Raw genomic sequence first — 6,000 nt, forward strand, 5'->3', positions numbered from 1 at the left:
AACGCTTACAAAAAACACAGTGTAGGCAATATAGAGCCAGGTCTAAATGGCAAGTCTAATCTTTTCTTTTCAGTGGAAATGCATTATCAGCTTAACATTTTCATCACCAGACCCTCGTGCTACCCAAGCGATGTAATGTCTTTGGTATGTGTTTGTTTACTACTGGAGATTGGGCCCAGGGGTGCTCTAAAATGAGCCACTTTTATTTTGACATAGGGTCTCACTAAATTGCTCAAATTTTTCTTGAAACTTGCAATCCTCCTGCCTCAGCCTCCCAAGTAGCTGGGATTATAGGCTTGCGCTACCACAACACTATGCATTTAAAGCTTCCTGTGCAGAATCTTTAAGGAAGCTAGCCAAGAAAAAAAAAGTAATAACTGAGGGATCCACGATGCTGAAGAGGTTGGATATCAAGACTTGAGAGAAAGGATACAGGATGCTCTCTATAGACGCAATCTTAAGTGTCTCCCAAAGGCCAGATGTTAAAACCTTGCTCCCTACCTAGCCTTTAATACCATTTGGAGGTGGTACATCTCCTAGGAGGTAGAGCCAATGGAAGGAAGGTAGGGGCCTGTTCTGGAAGGAGATTGGGGACTGCAGCCCCTTTTATCCTCCCTGCCTCTTTTCTGGCTTCCCAGCCACCATGAGAGGAGCAGGCTTCCTGCTCCACCTGGAGGTCCTACCTCGATGCACCGTGTTGCTAATGGCAACAGGCTAAGTGACCATGGTCTGAAACCCTGGCCCCAGAGCTGTGAGCCAAAATGAACATTTCTCCTACCTGCTCATTCATCTCGGGGATTCTGCCTCGGAGACAGAAAGCGAATGGGCACACAGGCCCGAGGGGAGCCCAGGATGGGAGACAACCCATACCCTGTGGTGCTTCTGAGCACAGGAGAGCAGGAGGCAGGCACTCAGGGGACATTCAGATACACAAAGGCCAGTGTGGCCGGGCCGCTCCTACCAGCACGAACCTGATGACCTCAGAGAAAGGACAGGCAAGGCTCCAAGGACGGCTCATGCAATTCCCATCTCGGCACCAAGGTTTCTTCTTTTTACAAAAATACACACCAGCTGTTGCCATCCAAGTTGCCAATTCTCCTCTTCTTCCCATTTGCTGCTGCACTGAATCCCCACCCTGGACACCTGGTTTTAACACCAGGACAATATGGGCCTTCAGTGACCACCCCCCACATCATTAAAAATCACAGGGAGAGGTGCCAAGAAGCCATCTAATCTGAGCCTTTGGCTCTACTGCAATCCGAGGCTTACAGGAAACACCGTCCTAAAAGGTTGATACCGTTACTTTCCTTTTCCTCAAACATATTCTACCACTCACTCCATGGGCTATTTATGTAAACAAAATATTATTCCAATTTTCTTTTATCTTTAAAAAAAAAAACCCTATTAATAGCCCTTTCTGCATTGTTACTGGTTTGGTATTCTCAGCCTTCTTTTCCTGAGGTCCTCTTATGCCCTACTCATATTCACTACACTGAGCCTTCAAAGCTGCTTTCTGGGGCTAGGGAGATGGCTCAGTGGAATAAGCACTTCCCTGGCAAGCGCAAGGGCCTGAGTTCAATCTCTGGTTCTGCCAAAAACAAAACAAAAAAAAAACAAAAAACAAAAAACAAAAAACAAAAAACAAAGTTGCTTCCTACTCAACACTGACATTGTACCTTTTACTTTTGCCAGTTGTGTGTTCTGAACATAATTTGCCAATGCTCGTCTTTTCAAAAAGACACTGACTGGCTATTAGCATACTACAGCAGACTGCTTATATATGGTAATTTCATAATTTACTGTGCTTTTGTTTTTTAAAAAAATCAACGTACCACTTGAACATTTTTTTTTTCCTCTCTACATTTATATGACAAGGTCAAATGGTAAAGAGGCATCTTTTTTTTTTTTTTTTCAAGCTTAAAACCCTACTTATGGGCTCCCTGCAAGGGCAGTGCACACACAAGCCACTCTGGCCCTCTCAGCTGGGCAGGTCACTGATCGTTGTCTGCTCAAAACCCTGTGCTGAGGAATCACCTGCCCGATCAGCCTTGTGCAAACCGACAGGACACACTCAGGCTGTGATTTCACCCAAGAGCACGAGCTGCCAAGGAGCAGCAAGCGATGCTATGCTCAGTACTGCAGCCCGCCGCGCCAACTCCGGGCTCTAACTTGAACACTTCCCATTAGAACTGGACTCTGCATAAGAAGTCAGGTAACAGATCTCCAAAAGTAAATTACAACGTGGCCTTTCAGAGTCTGAATCATGAATTGAACCCTGCTTTTAAGAATGTCTAAGTATGTTACTTACCATCAAGCAGCTATGGATGGCAAAACACCTAGCTTTTTACAGATTAACTTTAGAAGAAAGAAACACCACCACACGAATGCACAGATTGGTTTTAAGACACATTGGGTTTCCAAAACGTTAAAAAAAAATTTTTTTTTTTAAAGAAAGCAATTTCTAGGCAAGAAAATACAGTAATTGGGACAAGATTCAAAATGCTATACTTAGAAATGCACATATTCCAAGAAAGTTAACTATAATTTAAGAAAGATTAGTAGAGTATGTTCAATGCAATTATTTTAAAGTGCTGTGAAAAAAATTCTTTGTTACAAAACAATGTATCAATATTCCTGTATCCCAACTAAAGCCCCTGGAGATGAGGTTTTTATGAGTTTCCTCTGGGTAATCAAATATATCAAACTCTTTTATGTGGCATTCTGTTTACAGGCACAGGATGTCCTTTTACTAATGAATAATTTCACACAATGATCAGTCAGATTCAATGACTCAGTGACAGTCACCAGGGTCACGGGACAGCATAAGATTCTAAAGAAACCTGAGTTTTCTCTAGCCCTTATTTTCTTCTTCTAGTTTTACTTGGTGGTTTTTTTCATGTGTGTGGTTGTATTTTTTCATATGTATTATATATGCATGACAGAAGATTATATTAAAGAGTAAATGACAAGGTTTTGAAAGTTACCCAGAGCCATAAGATACAAGTGGGTAAGTAAAACCATTCTAACGAGGGAGCAGAAAATCCACAGAGAAAATACAAACAGATGTTTAAATTTTACATTACATTTACTTAGAAATAGTCTAACAAAGAAAGCACTAAGGATTTATAACCCAGAAAACACAACTGACCTGATCATGCAAGAAAAGAGTAACTGATGGTCTTAATCCTCCCAGTGAACAATCTCTACTTGAAAATCAAGAGCAATCCAGTACCATTTGTGTCTTCATACTCCATAAGCACCTTTTAGACAACACATTCTAAAGTCTTTAATTAAACTGAGTACTCCTTAGATAGCATTCACTCAACTGGAGCCAGGTAAAAAGATGACTGATTCCAGTTTCAAGCCCTTTTTCCACTGACTTGAACAGGAATACAGCAAAGAGATACCTCCTGATTTGACCCCATGTAAAGCTCTCAAGAATGTGAGGGGAAAGTTATGGAAATCTTACAGACCGAGTGAGCGTAAATCAAGTCCGGGGTGTCCTCTCATGTGAAGGGCCAAATGTTGATTTTTTTTCTCAACTGAAAATATCAAAACTATGAAATTCTAAGTTTAATTTACTGATTAAAAAACTTATGTGCATCAATTAAAGCCCTGAGATTAAAGGAAACATATAGTTATACTAACAGTGAACTGATAGATGGACAGAAAAATGGATACATGATAAAGCAAACTTAAAGCAAGTCGAGAATTATAGAACACGGGAATGTGAGTGCTAAATGTAAAATGGTTTCACCTACCTAGACATAGAGTATTAGCATAATAAAAAGGCAGGGAAAATAGGGCTCGAGAGATAGCTCGCTCCCTGGCAAGCTCAAGGTCCTGAGTTTGATCCCTGGTCATAATCACATAAATGGAGGCAGCAGGTCTGCCTGGGAAAAACTTCAGCCTGAAAGACAAGGTATTTGGTTCTTAGCTTCACCCTAGTTCAGAACTAGAAAGGGGCTTTGGAAACCCTGTAGGACAGGTTATATGGGCCTATGAAAATTCAAAAAATAGCAGCAATTTCACAGTATATTCATACAAGTATTTAAAAACTGTTCCTCTTCTGAGATTGCATGCCTCTACACGCTGACTTTTAAATATAACCAGCATGTTGGTGGCAATAGGTGACAGACTTAATGTCCTCTTAAACAAACTCAAAATACCACCACCACGCCCCATGGTACTTTTAGTATTTCTGAAAGATACGAAATTGAAAATCCTAGGAACTGCCATTTTAATGTAATTCTCCTATTTTATAAGACATTTAAAAACCCAAATGACATCACCCAAGCAAAGAGTATATGAACCTGGACTATTCACTATGTCAGAGGTCAAAAAAGTAACTCTCATATTCCATGTGAAACACTCATTCAAGGACAAAATCCCAATTTCCACAAACAGGGACAAGGGTCTCTTAGCAAGAGTCATCCAAGTGGTTCAGTTTTAAGTACTGCCATTAGTGGATGGGTACAGAGTACCTCTTTCATTCAGTATTCGGAGTGACTTTCTTATAGGAATCAGTTTCTGAATTTTATGTCAGATCTTCAACCATATTTGATGGGCAAGCTTAGTAACGTCAACTTGACTGGTTTGGGCGCCGCTTAGGGGATTAACAAAGCACACTGTGTGTGTGGGGGGGGTGTGGGTGTGGGTGTGGGTGTAATGTTGAGTACTACATGTGATCCATTGCTCCTTCCTCTCTGGTGCTGTTCCACAGCTCTGCTTCCTCAGCCTACACTTCTCTGCTCTACTGCACCCTTCCACAATGACACTTCTGCTCTGGAGGCAGCAACCATGGACTGAATCAAATGAAACCATGAGCCACATTAAAGCTCTCTTCCTGTAGGTTGTGGGCAGCAGGTACTGTGTGCCAGTGATGAGAACCCAACCAATACACAAGACTTTCACAAACCTAGCTCACTCCTGACACAAGAGCATGAGGAACCACAAATTTCCCACTGCTGGTCCTATTTTCTCCAAGCTTTTCTCATGGCCTAATGGTCAGCATAACATTTTACGCAGAACATCCTAAAACAAACTGAATGCATTTCTTTGGTAGGTTTCTTGTATTTACGGAGATCCAAGCTGACATCTGAGAAAAATATAAGAAGATAGGTATAAAATATCATGAACTGATTCAAGAAATGTACTGAAAAAAAAAAAAAAAAAAAAAGAAATGTACTGAGTAAATCTGCAGATAACTAAAAATAAAATGTAGATATAGATGAGTATCAAATTAAAACATATCTAAGGGGCCGGGGAGATGGCTCAGTAGAATAAGCACTTCCCTGGCAAGTGCAAGCGCCCAAGTTCAATCCCCGGTTCTGCCAAAAAAAAAAAAAAAAAAAAAAAAAAAATATATATATATATATATATATATAGATAGATAGATATAGATATAGATCTGATAAGGGGCAATTGATATCTAAGAGTACTAAAAAAGAGCACAAGAGATAAGATTAACTTTTATTTTACAAACAAGGTAGATATTTATCATAAGCATCTCTCATTACCCTATAGTGGCTGAGACCAAGGAGATAATAATTAAAAATGTCAGTGAGTAGAGCTCTCCTGCCTTATCAGCCAAGTTTATACTACTATGATTGAAGAGCTACGATACCTTGTATTAATGTGTATTAGAAGTTCATTGAGCCAAAGCTTCAAATCACATTTAGCTCCAATGCTGGCTTGAATATCCCTTCTAGAGGGGAGAAGAACAAAGAAAAGATGTAAGCTCAAGACTCAGACTTTTTTGAGAGCAGATTTAAAGTTGTGACAGACAGCGCCACGGTTGTATGCGAGGGCAGCAGCATATTCAGACCCTGCTGCAGACAGTCTGTGCGCCTCAAATGACTAAATGCACATCACTGCATACAAAAATGAATCATCAAGGGAGCCGGGGAGATGGCTCAGTGGAATAAGCACTTCCCTGGCAAGCGCAAAGGCCTGAGTTCAATCGCTTCTTAGCTTCACCCTAGTTCAGAACTAGAAAGG

General features: G+C 40.7%; 1 protein-coding gene across 1 annotated transcript in view; it reads right to left on the minus strand.

Moving 5' to 3' along the window:
• The window catches only part of Ppm1h (protein phosphatase, Mg2+/Mn2+ dependent 1H), a 289,195-nt gene that overhangs the window by 273,494 nt on the left and 9,701 nt on the right, over nt 1-6,000 (minus strand). The gene's annotated exons all lie outside the window — the stretch shown is intronic.

Source organism: Octodon degus, unplaced genomic scaffold, assembly GCF_000260255.1.
Source record: "Octodon degus isolate 3935 unplaced genomic scaffold, OctDeg1.0 scaffold00139, whole genome shotgun sequence".
NCBI lineage: Eukaryota > Metazoa > Chordata > Mammalia > Rodentia > Octodontidae > Octodon > Octodon degus.